Source organism: Hemiscyllium ocellatum, chromosome 24 (genome assembly GCF_020745735.1).
Source record: "Hemiscyllium ocellatum isolate sHemOce1 chromosome 24, sHemOce1.pat.X.cur, whole genome shotgun sequence".
NCBI classification, from domain to species: Eukaryota; Metazoa; Chordata; class Chondrichthyes; order Orectolobiformes; family Hemiscylliidae; genus Hemiscyllium; species Hemiscyllium ocellatum.
Genome location: NC_083424.1, coordinates 49,610,379 through 49,627,266, shown reverse-complemented (window position 1 = coordinate 49,627,266; position 16,888 = coordinate 49,610,379). Strand labels below are relative to the sequence as shown.

At 43.3% G+C, this 16,888-nt stretch overlaps 1 pseudogene; it reads left to right on the top strand.

Moving 5' to 3' along the window:
- Nucleotides 1-16,888, top strand: part of LOC132827242 (immunoglobulin mu heavy chain-like) — a 49,269-nt pseudogene that overhangs the window by 17,668 nt on the left and 14,713 nt on the right.

Genomic DNA, 16,888 nt, shown 5'->3' with positions numbered 1-16,888 from the left:
TGGCTCCATCTTAAGTACATGGCTGGAATAGTTTTGTTTTCGGGCAATGATAACCATCAAATATCGATAGCGGAGTTATAATGTGATGGAAATGTCATTGAATATCAAGACGAGATGAGAGTGAGCTGTAAATCAACTATTTTACATTAGCAATAATTGATCGATCCACTTGCAATAAAACTGATTACAATTTCTTCACGTTAACGAATCAACACAACTTTAACATATGTCAACTTTTCATATTATCAGTAGTATTTCTAAACGTGGTGGGCACCTTGGTATCTCATTGTAGAGCCATGGCAGCTGCATGAATTGTTATCAGCATCAATACTAAGGTGTTCCTTCTGTTTTTCAAGGGATACCGTTACAAAATGAAACAAAAGTAGCTTCTCTCCAGACTTAGTCAGATCCTTTGCCACACTCCAGCCTGCAATTAAAGATCAACATGATTTCGTCAGACCGAAACAAAAGCAGTCTCTCATATTCAGTCCTTCTTGGATTTAATAGTACAATTAAGTGCACGCAAAATTAAGTGAACTATTCATTACATTCCGTGATTGACATAATTTAAATTATATTATCTTAGAATAAATCTCATGTTGAAAAATTGCAGTCCTTTAACTCACATGAACCTAATTTATTTTAAACAGGTCCGCGGGAACCATCGGTATCCCTCCTTCCGCCTTCATCGGTTCAAATCACGGAAAAGCACACGGCGACCCTGGTGTGTTTGGTGAGCGGTTTTAACCCGGGCGCTGTGGAGATTGAGTGGACGGTAGATGGCAGTGTCAAGGGGAACGGTGTGGAGACCAGTCGGGTCCAGCAGGAGACGGACAACACATTCAGTGTGAGCAGCTATCTGACCCTGTCAGCCTCAGAGTGGAACTCACACGAGCGTTACTCCTGTGGGGTTAAACATGAGTCTCAGGCAACTCCGTTTCAGACAAGTATCTCGAGATCGAGCTGTATGTGATTTCGGAAGCTCCACTTGTCTCAATTGAGAAAGCTTGTTTATTCCTGTTCATACCTCCCATGTAACAATACGGTAGAAATTATTTGTATTCCGGTTAATTGAAAAATTGCTCATCGCGGGGGAAACTTTCGGATGTAAAAGTAACTGTTTTTTACAAACGTGCCGTGTTAACTGAAATGTCAATGATTATTACCTTACATGCATACATCTGAATAAAAGACAGGAACAATGTGATTGTGTCTTAAGTATTGAAGCATTATGAATCTATCCCACCTTAACAGTTCAATAAAACAATTGATCGAACATCAAAGGCAGCGTTCATTTCAACATCTTTCATTTCTGTCAAAATGAGTCAAATCGGTTTTGATTTCAGTGCTTTAAGACTTCCGGAGCTTGACCGTGCAAAATATTTATAACATTGCATCTAAACGCCAAATGTCAAATTCCACAGTCAAACAGAGCAATTCAATGCATGATTCGAATGCAGATGAAATGTACATTGGTAAATTTAAATTCGGATAAACAGTCGAAAATCGGGCTATTAATTACTAACGAATAAACGTAGTGCAGAGAATAAACGGCCATCTATTCGACAATAAATGGATTCGATATCAATATCACTTGTTGTCCGTGAACGCAAACGAGAATTTACTATAAATTAGTGGAAAAATATTGGGCAAGTAATAATGGGATACTCTTGCCATTTTAAAAATCGTCGGTAAAGCAGTGCTTAGAATATTGTACACAGTTCTGCTTGCCATGATCCAGTTGGGACTAAAATTAATCAAATGCCGATAATCGAGCTTCACTATTTCAAAACCTGAGAGAAAGGATTGGGTTAGGATTAATCCTAATTTCAACCATTCAATTCATTAAATCAAGCTTACTGAGTATTATTCATGAAAAAAACATTTCACATCTTACTTGCACAGCAGAAACATTGATTATTGGCAAGCACTTAATGTTTAATAGATGACAGAACAAGGATAACTTAATTATATCAATTTAAATCCCTAAACACAGGCTCACATACAGGCATATTCACAAATAAGGCGGACAAAAGACGGCGGCTTGACGCAAACGTTATGTGTGAAAATACATAGTCAGGGAAAACAAAATTCTGAAAATCAAAACTTCACGTGATAAGAGTGTGCGAAGTTCTCTGTCACAGATCTTTTGATTGTAGCAATGATGCCAAACTTGTCTGTACGGAAGTTTTGTTCAATTTGATCAGTTGCATGTAGATTTTTCTCAATGTTAGAATTGTTTCGTTTACGTTCTTTTATTGTCCACTCTCTTTTCTGCTTCTTCACTCTGGATAGTTCATGCTGCGCTGGTTCAACCAGCATGGAGCAAACTGCAGCTTGACCAATCCAAGCAATGTGATCAGGTAGTTATACTTTATATCACAACCTCTGGTGTTGTAGGGTCTCAGATAGGTAAGAATATCGCTGCTTCAAGAAAAGCATTGTACTGCCAAAATAAAAATACTTGATACTTCAGGTTGCAAAGCACTTATTTGTTAGTCAGTTGCAAAGGAGACTGACTTCAATTCCGTTCTAGAGCAAACAGGAAAAATCCTTACATGCCTACATCCTTGAAATGATAAAACATCATTGTTAAATGTAGTCATGATTTAAAGTCGCCGGTGTTGAACTGAGGTGTACAACGTCAGGTTATCGTCCAACATGTTTATTTGGAAGCAGCAGCTTTTGGAGTGTTGCTCCTTCAATCACCTGATAAAGGAGCCGCACTCCGAAAGCTAGTGCTTCCAAATAAACCTGTTGGACTGGAACCTGGTGTTGTGGAACTCTTAACTTTGTTAAATGTATTTCACCATCAAGCAAGTATAAAATTGAGCACATAAATATTGCATTTAACTACTCTCACTCTTTCCTGACGCACGACCGAAACAAAGTTTGTCATTTACTTGTAAATTTTTAACTGTTCCAGCATCTGCAGTCATTGTTTTTACCTGGTTAATTTTAACCCTACTGCGTATCCTCTTGCAAGGATGCCTGCCTTGAAGAAGTTTTCCTCCTCTCTCTACAAGAATCTCAGGGAGCCTCTCTCCCACTGCAACTCCCAGGTCATTTCCTCTGCACTGAATCTACTCATTTCCCCCACCTCCACCTCACCCCAGTTCCAAACTTCCAGCTCAGCACTGTCCCCATGACTTGTGAAACTTGAAAGGGTTCAGAAAACATTAACAAGGATGTTGCGAGGATTGGAGGATCTGAGCTACAGGGAGAGGCTGAACAGTTTGGGGCTGTTTTCCCTGGAGTGTCGGATGCTGAGGGGTGACCTTATTGAGGTTTACAAAATTATGAGGGGCATGGATAGGATAAATAGGCAAAGTCTTTTCCATGGGGTGGGGGAGTCCAGAACCAGAGGGCATAGGTTCAGTGTGAGAGGGGAAGGATTTAAAAGAGATTTGAGGGGCGACGTTTTCACGCAGAGGGTGGTACGTGTATGGAATGAGTTGCCAGAGGATGTGGTGGAGGCTGGTACAATTGCAACATTTAAGAGGCATTTGGAAGGGTATATGAATAGGAAGGGTTTGGAGGGGTATGGGCCGAGAGCTGGCAGGTGGGACTAGATTGGGTTCCAATATCTGTTTGGCATGGACGGGTTGGACCGAAGAGTCTGTTTCCATGCTATACATCTTTATGACTCTATGACTATGACCTGCCTATCTTCTTTTCCACCTATTGACTCCACCCGCCCCCGATCTATCACCTTCATCTACTCCCCCACTCACCTATTGTACTCTATCCTACTTTCTCCCCACCAACGCCCTCCTCTCACTTCTCTCTCCATCCTTCAGGCTCTCTGCCTGTATTCCTGATGAAGGGCTTTTGCCTGAAACGTCGATTTTACTGCTCATCGGATGCTGCCTGAACTGCTGTGCTCTTCCAGCACCACTAATCCAGAATCTGGTTTCCAAAATCTGCACTCATTGTTTTTACCTGTCCAAGGAAAGCGCATTCCTAGCAATTCATTTGATCTGCCACTAAATCTGTATGTAATTTATTCAGGCAATGTGAATCTTTTTCTTATTTTAAATGATTGAGCCAATGTGCTCCATCAGAGCCACTGAATGACTATGGCATTTTGACAGGGTTTGTATATGAATTTTGTTTTCTTCACACTTCAAATGAGGTGCAGAGACTCGATGGTTCAGTTGGTATCTTCTGTACTTTATGATTCTATGACTCCATATTTAAAAGTTGACAGTTTAAACGTTCCTGTGGATGTACCTCATTGAATAAAATTGATCCGTCTTACTGTTATCTGTAAAGTTGACCCAGCAGCAAATAGCGGGAGTGATCCTATGAAATGCAATCAAGAGCAAGATGTGCAGTCATCAAGATTTTAATCTTCGTTCTTTTTTACTCTGGAGGGTCAATGGCGCAGAATCTCAGTTGAATGCTCTTTGACTGAGCTGTAGTTTTCCACTGGGCAGACCAAACACTCGGCCCAGACAGCATGGTTGTCAGATGGTCTTTTGAGGGTGACAGGGTGAAGTTTGTGGTTTATGCTGCCTTGTCGTTAGAAGCTCGGAAGGGAATCCAGGTGTTTAAAACTGATCAGTTCGGTAGATGGTCATCCAGACTAGCAGGGAGACATTGAAGTCTGCAGATGCTGGAGATCAGAGTTGGAGTGTGTTACTGGAAAAGCACAGCAGGTCAGGAAGCATGCAAAGAGCATGAAAATCCACTTTTTGGGCCGGAGCCCGCCATCAGGAATGAGGCGGGAAGCCTCGGGAATGGAGAGATAAATGGAAGAGGGATGGGTGAAGGTAGCTGGGTGTGCAATTGGCGGACGGAGATGGGGGTAAAGGTGATAGGTCGGAGGGGAGGGTGGAGCGGATAGGTGGGAAGTTCCAACCTTCCAGCTCAGCACAGCCCTCATGACCTGCCCGGCTATCACCATCACCCGCACCTCTGACCACCTCCCAGCTACCTTCCCCCAAGCCACATCCCCTCAGAAACGAAATACCAAAAAGATTCCGATTGGTTGGGACTTATGGAGGGCTAAAATGGGATTTGTGGCTATTGAATTTCATTGAGGAATTGAGCGGCTCATTCGTCCAAATCCGGGAACACCAGCCTGGTTTCAGATCACTTCACCTCTAATCGGATTTCACCTGAAGGTTTACTGCACATAGTTCCACAGGGTTTCTATTATTGTCTGAGCGTAAAACAAACAGCAGAGCTTGACCCAACAGCATGCTCTTTGCTTGAGTGCATTCACACAGATCTGGGTGAGAATTCCCAATGCAGAGATACTGAAACCATAGACATTATTCCCCCCTCCCCACCGCCCCACCCCACATCCCGACCGGATTGCCACGGTTTTCCCACGTCTTAGAATGAAGTCCCACCCGGGTGGCCGACATGGAAACCATTCTTGAATTACCAGACCTGACAGGGAGAGGCGGCGCTTTTCCAGATTCCCAACTAGTGCTCCATCTAATGTTAAGATATTTACTTGAAATTTTCAAAGCCTTCGATAAGGTTCTGCAGTGTAGACTAATTAATTAAATCAGAACACATGGGATTCAGGGTCAGCTTGCCAATTGGGTACAAAATTACCTTTACAGTAGGAGACAGAGAGTGAGGGTGCAGGGTTGTTTTTCGAACTGGAGGCCTGTTACAAACGGTGTTCTGCAGGGTTCGGTCCTGGATCCACTTTTGTCTGTCACTTATATGAATGAATTAAATCAGGACATAAAAGGCATGATTAGTAAGTTTGTGGATGACATGAAAATGAACAGTATAGTGTACAAAAAAGGTTATCTATGATTGCAAAGAAACCTTGACGAATTAGGCCAATGAGCTCAGGAGTTGGCAGATGGTTTTTAATTTGGATAAATGCGAAGTATTGTATTTTGGTAAAACAAAGACAGGACTTATACAAGTAAAAGTAGGACCTTGGCTATTGTTGTAGGATAGATAGGCTAGGGAATAATTGGTTGAAGTGTGCGTCACATTCAGACAGGGTGGTTAAGAATGCGATTAGGACGTTTGCCTTTATTCTTCAGAGCTTTGAGTATGGGAGTTGAGACATCATGTTGAGGTTTGTAGTACATTGGTGAGGCCGTTTCTGGCGTGCTGTCTACAGTTCTGATCGCCCTGTTATAAGTATGCTATCATTAAACTGGAGAGGGTTAAGAAGAGATTTACCAGAATTTTGTCAGGGATGGAGAGTTTAAGTTCCAGGAAGAGGCTGGACAGGCTGAGACGTTTCTCATTGGTATGTAGGAGGTTGAGAGGTGACCCTATAGAGAGATATAAAATCATGAGGGGCATAGAAAAGGTGAATGGCAGGTGTATTGGCCCAATGGTCGGGAATTTCAAGTCTAGGAGGCATGTGTCGAAGTTGAGGAGATAAAGAATCAAAAAAGACACTCGGGATAACTGTGTCGTTCAAGTGTGGAATGAACTTCCAAAGGACATGGTACATGTGGGTACAATTCCAAAATATAAAAGACATGTGGATACGCAAATAAATAGGAAATGCTTTGTGGTATATGAACCAATCGTAGTCAAGTGGGACGAGTTTAATTTGGAATTACATTCGGCATGGACTTTTTCAGGTAGGTAAAAACAATGACTGCAGATGCTGGAAACCAGATTCTGGATCAGTGGTGCTGGAAGAGCAAAGCAGTTCAGGCAGCATCCAACGAGCAGCGAAATCGACGTTTCGGGCAAAAGCCCTTCATCAGGAATAAAGGCAGTGAGCTGGAAGCATGGAGAGATATGCTGGAGTAGGGTGGGGTGGGGAGAGAGTAGCATGGGAAAGTGGGGGAGGAGATGAAGGTGATAGGTCAGGGAGGAGAGGGTGGAGTGGATAGGTGGCAAAGAAGAAAAGCCGTTTGGACAAGTCCGGACAAGTCATGGGGACAGTGCTGAACTGGAAGTTTGAAACTAGGATGAGGTGGGGGAAGGGGAAATGAGGAAGCTGTTGAACTCCACATTGATGCCTTGGGGTTGAAGTGTTCTGAGGCGGAAGATGAGGAGTTCTTCCTCCAGGCGTCTGGTGGTGATTGAGCGGTGGTGAAGGAGGCCCAGGACCTCCATGTCCTCGGCAGAGTGGGAGGGGGAGTTGAAATGTTGGGCCACGGGGCGGTGTGGTTGATTGGTGCGGGTATCTCGGAGATGTTCCCTAAAGCGCTCTTCTAGGAGGCGCCCAGTCTCCCCAATGTAGAGGAGACCACATCGGGAGCAACGGATACAATAAATGATATTAGTGGATGTGCAGGTAAAACTTTGATGGATGTGGAAGGCTGCTTTAGGGCCTTGGATAGTGGTGAGGGAGGAGGTATGAGCACAGGTTTTACAGTTCCTGCGGTTGCAGGGGAAAGTGCCAGGATGGGAGGGTGGGTCATAGGGGGGCGTGGACCTGACCAGGTAGTCACGGAGGGAACGATCTGTGCGGAAGGCGGAAAGGGGTGGGGAGGGAAATATATCCCTGGTGGTGGGGTCATTTTGGAGGTGGCGGAAATGTCGGTGGATGATTTGGTTGATGCGAAGGTTGGTAGGGTGGAAGGTGAGCACTAGGGGCGTTCTGTCCTTCTTACGGTTGGAGGGGTGTGGTCTGAGGGCGGGGGTGCGGGATGTGGACGAGATGCACTTGAGGGCATCTTTAACCACGTGGGAAGGGAAATTGCGGTCTCTAGGAGGCCATCTGGTGTGTTCTATGGTGGAACAGGTCCTCCTGGGAGCAGATACGGTGGAGGCGGAGGAATTGGGAATACGGGATGGCATTTTTGCAAGAGATAGGGTGGGAAGAGGTGTAATCCAGGTAGCTGTGGGAGTCGGTGGGTTTGTAAGAAATGTCCGTGTAAAGTCGGTCATCATTAATGGAGATGGAGAGGTCCAGGAAGGGGAGGGAGGTGTCAGAGATGGTCCAGGTAAATTTAAGGTCAGGGTGGAATGTGTTGGTGAAGTTGAGTAATTGCTCAACCTCCTCGCGGGAGCACGAGGTGGCGCCAATGTAATCATCAATGTAATGGAGGAAGAGGTGGGGAGTGGTGCCGGTGTAATTGCAGAAGATAAACTGTTCTACGTAGCCAACAAAGAGACAGGCATAGCTGGGGCCCATACGTGTGCCCATGGCTACCCATTTGGTCTGGAGGAAGTGGGAGGATTCAAAGGAGAAATTGTTAAGGGCGAGGACCAGTTCGGCCAAACGAATGAGAGTGTCGGTGGAAGGGTACTGTTGGGGACGTCTGGAGAGGAAAAAACGGAGGGCTTGGACGCCCTGGTCGTGCCGGATGGAAGTGTAGAGGGATTGGATATCCATGGTGAAGATGAGGGACTTTTTCAGCCGAAAGGTCTGTTTCCGTGATGTATGGCTCTAAGTACAGGGAAGATGTCACGAACTGATAGAGGGAATTACGTATCAACAAGAAAATTAGTTATATCTAATAATTATAAATGCAATTCTCTGAGCAGTCCACGGGATCAATGGGGATATCAATTAGTGACGGCAGTATTTCAGCAGCGGCAGCTGCTTAGTGTCTACAATGGACTGTTGTTCCTGCAACAGAACCGTGGGTTTTCCACAACGTCATATGGAAGTGTTTTGAAGGAGGAACCGAGACATCATGAAAGGGAGCAGCAGGGGGCGCTCCCTTTGTCTGTCGCTCGCAATAACAGACAGCGATACCCCTACTAATTTGGAAGTACACGTTTCACGTTATTCATCAACACATAGGTCACGTCAGATGCATGTCAAGAAGTTAGAGCCGCAGATGCACACGTTTTAAGAATGAGACAGTGATAACCTATTGCAGAAAGTAACAGATGCTTTGGGGAAAGCCTAATTTGTTCCAAAAAGAGTTAAATGTTTTAGGGCTGGAAACATCGCAGGCCGTCTTTAATCAGAATGTTGCATTCAGCCTCGATAGACACAAGTGCTTGTGTCTTCTCTGCCAGCAAGTTTAGAATGCGTTCATGTGCATGAGAGAGTCGCTGAAATGACAGCGGTTGCAATTTAGTCCCGCAGCGACCCGGCGCCGGATTACCTGCTGCTGAGCATGACCTGCGGGAGCAGGAGAGAGCAGGTCATGGATGCGAGAAAGATGCAAAGAGACTTCAGGCCTTTACATCCCCCACATCTGCTCACTTGCCCTCATTGTGGTAACAGCCCACGGGCACTGGCAGCAGAATGATTTCCCCTCTACCTTCCGATTGCCTCTTTATTCATAGTTAATTGCAAGTTCAGATCATGCTTATTGATTCTGTTCCACATAAATTGCAGTCATTGTTAATTGTGCAACAATTCTATAGCAACATGCAAATAATCAATGAAGTGGTAAACGTTTAATATTTCAACATACCACAAATCAGCGCCTTTGCAAATGTTTTACAGTAGTTTAGTCTTCATTGTTTTTCAAAAAGGTGTTGATGACAAAATAAAGTCATTTGTTTCACTTTGAATTGAGACTTTGATGTCCGATTTCTGGTTGAAAGATACCAGACTTCGCATTTTCAGTGTTTAGCAGCTCAAGGCCCTTCAGAATTTGCACAGATCTCCTGAAAATATGGACGCAATGTTCTCAGCCTCACAACTTAGGCCGACCCTGTGTCTCCAGAAAATTATCACATGACCCTTCCCTGTAGCAGCTGTAACGCAATGATATCCTTCTATAAATATGAAGCCCAAGCCATGCAATGTATCACCCGACCAGCTTCTCCCACACCCATAGACTACTCTCATGCAATTAGAGCGAGAGTGACTTTTTCTTACTCTCCAAACCACTTGCGTTGCAAATTGTTTGCTGGTAATTATTTCTGTATGAGCTGAAAATGTGTTGCTGGAAAAGCGCAACAGGTCAGGCAGCATCCAAGGAACAGGACATTCGACATTTCGGGCATAAGCCTTTCTCCATTCCTGAAGAAGGGCTCATGCCCGAAACGTCGAATCTCCTGTTCCTTGGATGCTGCCTGAGCTGCTGCGCTTTTCCAGCAACACATTTTCAGCTCTGATCTCCAGCATCTCCAGACCTCACTTCCTCCTTGTAGATTTCTTCTGTATGCCCCATATTAGTACACTGAAAACTTTATGGCATTAACATTTCGAATTTTCATATAGGTTATAAATATTCTGCTTTGTTATTAATTTTGACAAGTGACTGCTTCATATTTGTCCACATTGAGCTTATTAGGATTCAGTTAAACCCTCTTTATGTATTTTCAGCCTGTTTGTGCCCTCTGCCTCCAAGCTTTCTGCATTCACGTTTGGATTTGTATTATCTGCAAAAGTGGATACGTTATTATTTTCAATCGAATAACGCCATTGATGCGTTGTACAAATCACTGAAGACCCAGTGCCGAATCAGGCCAAAACAATTTATATACAATCTACTCATATTTAGGGAAGACAAAGTTAAAAATCACGCAACATCAGGTTATAGTCCAACAGGTTTATTTGGTAGCACCAGTTTTCCGAGCGCTGCTTATTCATCAGGTAGCAACACTCCGAAAGCTAGTGCTTCCAAATAAACCTGTTGGATATAGCCTGGCGTTGTATGTTTTTTAGCTTTGTCCACCCCAGGCTTGCACAGCATATATAGGGAGGGCCGCCGAGAAAAGGGCTGCAAAATTTACGAGAAACTTTAGGCCCTACTGAACGTTTTGGAACTAAGAAAACGAAACAGGAGAATTTAATACTGTACCAGGCCCATGTATTCATCGAGCCGACTGTTGCAAGATTCGCTATGATAGTGAAAAGCCTTTTGAGGTGTTTGAGCTATTTTGAGAATGTCCTCAAGCATCCCCTTGAGCGCGGAGCTAAGGTCGTTGTAGTGTGCTGCAACAGCTTTACCTGGGTTATCGCATCAAATCTTGATGATAAAGGAAGAACCAACAGAGGTATAAGATCGTCCTTCTGTGAACACTTGACCGAAGGTTAAGTGACGCTAGTATAGGAGGCAAATAAATCAATGCTCAAGTTTTGACGTAGTAAGTGAGGGAATGAACATCCCGTATAAATCACAATTTGAAATCTCAGAACATGTTTTAGATAAGAAATTGTGTCATGCTATCAAATGAAAATCCTTCCAATAATGCAAATGACTTAAAACTGAAATTTCCTGAAATTTCACTTAATTACTGAAAACTGTGGGGAAAAAGCACATTTTACTTGTTACATTATTTTCTTTCAGAAGGAAGTGGCTTTATACACTTTTACAACTATTTACAACAATATACCTTGAATAAACATGAAGAGATAAGACTGCAAAGTACTTGAATCTTAGTTTCAACTAATTTAACCTTCGGAATAAAAACATGCTGCAAACATTCAACAGGCCTTGCAGTTTCCTGTGGAAAGAAAGAGGCAACCTCTTCCTGGTGCGTTATTTCATCAGTAACTGAAGAAAAGTTTCGCAGTTTTTTGTCAAACTTGCAAAGTGAAGTTGAATAAAGTTTTATCCCCAACTTAAAAAACGTTCAAGTATTTGCGATGACAGATGTTAAACTCAGCAAGAGGGAGGCAACAGTAATCATCGCATGCTTTGATGAAGAGGCGACAGCAGAGTTAGTAAATGCAATGTAATTGCATACTTATTCACAGGCTCCTTTTGGATCCATGGACCATGAATCCTCCATCTGCTGCGTTACTGACCGCGTATTAACTCGCCAATCGTTCTCACCAAAAGTTCGTTCTCACCGTCCTTGCTGTGTGAGACATGATTGGAATTTCATTAATAATTCAACCTGCCGTGGAAATCACGTGAGTTGCACAAAACGCCCGCATTTGGATTATTCAACTTTATCGGAATTTGGCGCCAGTTCTTCAACCCCATCTGTCACCTATTCGTCTGATTTCTTTTCACAGCCTGTCTTGGTGTCATGACTGACCAATGGAGAAACTATGGAACATAGGGACAGGAGTAGACCATTCAGGCACTCGACCCTGTTCCGCAATTTAATGTGATATGCTTGATATGTGGGCCTGCGCCATATTCCTGACTTTGGCCTGTAACCTTTAATACATTTCCTTAACAATATATATGGATCTCAGTGTTAACATTAACATTAATGGATGTTTTCAACTCAACCAATCAGTCTTTGAAACTAAAACAAAATTACAAATTTTCTCCAACGGACAGTAACTGCAACTAAGGTGTTAAAAAACGCAAGTATTACAAAATCAAAATGCAGAGGATGTTGAAATTCAGAGAAGTAACGGAAAATTCTGGAGATACTAGTTCAGGAAGTATTTGTGTTTGAGTATAACTGTCCTTCCCAGTGACTAATTGTCCCGTTTATGGAGCCGGAGCCAACACTGAGCGGACTGGACCCCATCACTTTTCCCTGAACACTGCGACATTTGGGTGTTGGGTGGATGTGTCAAAGAGGTGGTGCACACTTCAGGAGCTAAATGGTATCTTTTATATAAACACAGAATGCTGCGGATGCTGGAAATCATAAAAAAATCAGATAGCACTGGAGAAGCACAGCAGGTCTGACAACACCTGTGGAGAAAAATAACAGAGATATCGTTTTACATTCTTCGGAACTGAAGAAATCTCTGGACTAGAAACGTTAAGTCTGTTTCTGACATCTTTTATTGTTGCTTGTTTCGAAGATTCAAGTCCAATTTAGCAATGTAGAATGCACGGAGCACACGCTGGGAGAGTGGTAAGGCTGTTAGCAAGTTGATTTTAGCTTCTATACAATTGTGACGAAATGAAATGTGGAACCATTTGCTCGCTCCACGATATTTCCTGCATTAAATATTTTCTGTTTAATCTTGGAATTTCCGCTGCCGCTGCATCTTGCTTTTCTATAACCTTTCTTGTATTTGATGCATGTTGAAGGGATTCTGAGATTGTCTTTGGGTTTCAGAGACTGATTGGGTGAAATGAAAATATTAATTTGCATAACAGCAAAGGGCAACACCTTCTTGGTGTCCGATCTTATTAAAAGAGTGAACCTTTCAGGTACTGAGTACATCTGGTTAAACAGCTCTCACTGCATCTCAGCCTGGTTAAACCTTTCACCATGTTTGACTGGGCACGTGTTACTGTTGCTTTCTGTTTTTGCGTTGCAGGTGGGTGTTCACACATTTAAATTCATTGTGAAATCAATTTTGCGAAGATTGGGGTGCTCATTCAAATGTGTATATATTCAATACTTTCAGGCTTTGATCAAAGTACACAGCAGTAAGATTTTTGATATTTTTTTCCTCCAGTGTCGAGCGCAGAGATTACAGTAAACCAACCGCCTTCAAAATCGACTTCCCTCGGAGGGACCGTCCAGATTACATGCACCTTGTCGGGCGCCTCCTTAGGAAGCACCGCCATTAGTTGGTATCAGCAGAAATCTGGAAGTGCTCATCGGTATCTGCTTTATCACTACGCTGGCAGCAGCACGAACAGAGCCTCAGGTGTTCCAGACCGGTTTTCGGGCTCTGTCTCCGGCAACACAGGAACGTTAAGTATCAGCAGAGTTGAATCGGGAGACGCCGCGGACTATTACTGTGCCATGTGGAATAACTACATCTACTACTTCGGCACAGGCACCAAGCTGAGTGTTGGCAGTGAGTAAAACCCCTTTTCCCGTAGAGTTCAAAAGTTGATTCCGTTTAAGAGCAAAATACTATGAATGTCTACTTTTTAATCTGCTACAGTTGTAACATTCTGTTCACAAGGGAATATAAATTCTTTCCAAATTATCTGGAGCTGCACATTGACTGGTTAAGAACTGAATCTTGCAGGTATATAAGGCTTTCTGCTGTTTGTTCTGTGCTGAGCGGCTTCACAGCGGCCAGAAGAACAATTGGCGCCATCGTCTCTGTGCCAGTGGACGGGAAAGTGTTTAAGAAACAAAAAAGCAGAAATTGCTAGAGAAACTCCCAGCAGGTCTAGTAGCGTGTGAGGGGAGAAAGCAGAGTTGACGTTTCCAGTTCGGTGACCCTTCATTAGAACTGGACGACAAACGTTAACTTTGCTTTCTCTCCAAAGATGATGCCAGACCTGCTACGTTTCTCCAGGAATTTCTGTTTTTGTTTCAGATCTCCAGGATCCTTTGCTATTTTTAGTGAAATATTTAGGGCACTTTTTTTCTGTTCCGCGATTCTCGTCGGCGGACACAAGAAATGGACCCTCGGGCTGTGGCGTGGTTGCCTTAAATTATTTCGTATCCAGATCCTTTAATACTAAACTATATAGTAATGATTTCCATAAGTAAATGATGGTGTCCAACGCCAACTGCTTGAATTGATCGACAAAGCGTGGACTGCAGGTGTTGTAGATAGGAGTCGAGAGTGTGCTTCTGCAAAAGACCTTCATCAGGAATGAGGCCAGCTGGAGAATCGACGTTTCGGGTGTAAGCCCCTCATCATTCCTGATGAAAGGCTTATGCCCCAAACGTCGATTCTCCTTCTCCTCAGATGCTGCCTGAGCGGCTTTGCTTTTCCAGCGCCACACTCCCGCCGTTTGTTACGTGTTGTCTAATTGGCGGACCAAATGGAAAACTCAATTCTCAAAGCGACCAACAAATAAGGCACGACTGCTTCCCTGAAGATGCGGATGCGAATTGCAATGAAATTAGCGGCGCATTCGCTGGCGTTAATTGCAATCAACAAAACCTGGTGAAACTCTGAACTAGTAGCGTCTTGTTAAACGGAAAATGAGCATGAAGTCAGATGCACGACCATCTCGTTATATTGTCCTTGGATTCTTGATATCGTTAAATAGTCCAATGAGAATGATTTGGAGATGCCGGTTTTGGACTGGGATGTACACAGTTAAAAATCACACAAAACCAGGTTATAGTCCAATAGGTTTAATTGGAAACACACTAGATTTCGGAGCGACAATCACCTGATGACGGAGCGTCGCTCTGAAAGCTTGTGTGCTCCCAATTAAACCTGTTGTAATCACACCTGGTGTTGTGTGATTTCCAATGAGAATGTGCACTACCGACAGAGATTTCCTGTTCTTTCCCCGATTGTTCCTGATCTCAGCGGCTGGTGATTTCGATGTCAGTGATCAGAGAAGTCCGAATCCGAAACAAAATCTATGCAGCATTAATGTAATTGGGAATATTTAATTGACTGAAATAATAGACATGGCTTCCCACAGTATCTCTGCGAGGTAATCCTTGCTCGATGAGATGCAGCTGCATAAATCTCCCATTCAAGCAGCACGGGCGCGCATTGGTGAGATTTTGGCATTGGTGACAGAGTAAAACAATCGCTAATGTTTAAACAGCGCAGCCTGTTTACACTTTCCTGATGATAAGTCTGTTATGACTTCTTATGCGCCCCATTCTTTCACAGCACGTGTACGCTGTGGAGGGGGTAGAGCTGATGTAAAGGGAGGGCATGCCTGGTGTTAAATACAGCTCCAGTGAAGTAGCGGCAATATAGTTCCATTACAGGGTGGGATATGCTTTTGAGAATTTGCAGGTGGTGGTATCCCCATACACCTGCTTTCCATATCGTTCCAGTTAGTAGAGTTTTAGAATTTGGAAGGTATATTTGTCAGAGCCTTGGTGAGTTGCTGCAGTGCATCTTGCACATGTTTCATGGAGAGGATGGGGTGCCAGTCGAATGGACTGCTTTGTATGGGGTAATGTCGAGTGTGGAGAGTGTGTTGGAAACTGCATTTAAATGACCGATCAGTTTTGGGGAATCAGGAATTGCGTTATTCTCCCATTGCCCTGCTCTTGGCTCCATCTTAAGTACATGGCTGGAATCCTTCTGTTTTCGGGCAATGATAACCATCAAATATCGATAGTGGAGTTATACTGTGATGGAAATGTCACTGGCTATCAAGACGAGATGAGAGTGAACTGTTAATCAACTATTTTACGTTAGTAATAATTGATCGATCCACTTGTAATAAAACTGATTACAATTTCTTCACGTTAACGAATCAACACAACTTTAACATATGTTAACTTTTCAAATTATCAATCGTATTTCTAAAGGTGGCGGGCACCTTGGTATCTCATTGTAGAGCCATGGCAACTGTATGAAGTGTTATCAGCAGCTATACTATGGTGTTCCTTCTGTTTTTCAAGGGATACAGTTACAAAATGAAACAAACGTAGCTTCTCTCTCGACTTCGTCAGATCCATTGCCACGCTCCAGCCTGCCATTAAAGATCAACATGATTTCGTTAGACGCAAACAAAGCGGTCTCTCCTATTCAGTCCTTCTTGGATTAAATAGTACATTTAAATGCATGCAAAATTAAGTGAACTATTCATTACATTCCGTGATTGACATAATTTAAATTGCATTATCTTAGAATAAATCTCCTGTTTGAAAAATGCAGTCCTTTAACTCACATGAACCTAATTTATTTTAAACAGGTCCGCGGGAACCATCGGTATCCCTCCTTCCGCCTTCATCGGTTCAAATCACGGAAAAGAACACGGCGACCCTGGTGTGTTTGGTGAGCGGGTTTAACCCGGGCACTGTGGAGATTGAGTGGACGGTAGATGGCAGTGTCAAGGGGAACGGTGTGGAGACCAGTTGGATCCAGCAGGAGACGGACAACACGTTCAGTTTGAGCAGCTATCTGACCCTGTCAGCCTCGGAGTGGAACTCACACGAGCGTTACTCCTGTGGGGTTAAGCATGAGACTCAGGCAACTCCGTTTCAGACAAGTATCTCGAGATCGAGCTGTATGTGATTTCGGAAACTGTACTTGTCTCAATTGAGAAAGATTGTTTATTCCTGTTCAGACCTCCCATGTAACAATACGGTAGAAATTATTTGTATTCCGGTTAATTGAAAAAATGCTCATCGCGGGGGAAACTTCCGGATGTAAAAGTAACTGGTTTTTACAAACGTGCCGTGTTAACTGAAATGCCAATGATTATTAGCTTACATGCATACATCTGAATAAAAGACAGGAACAATGTGATTGTGTCTTAAGTATTGA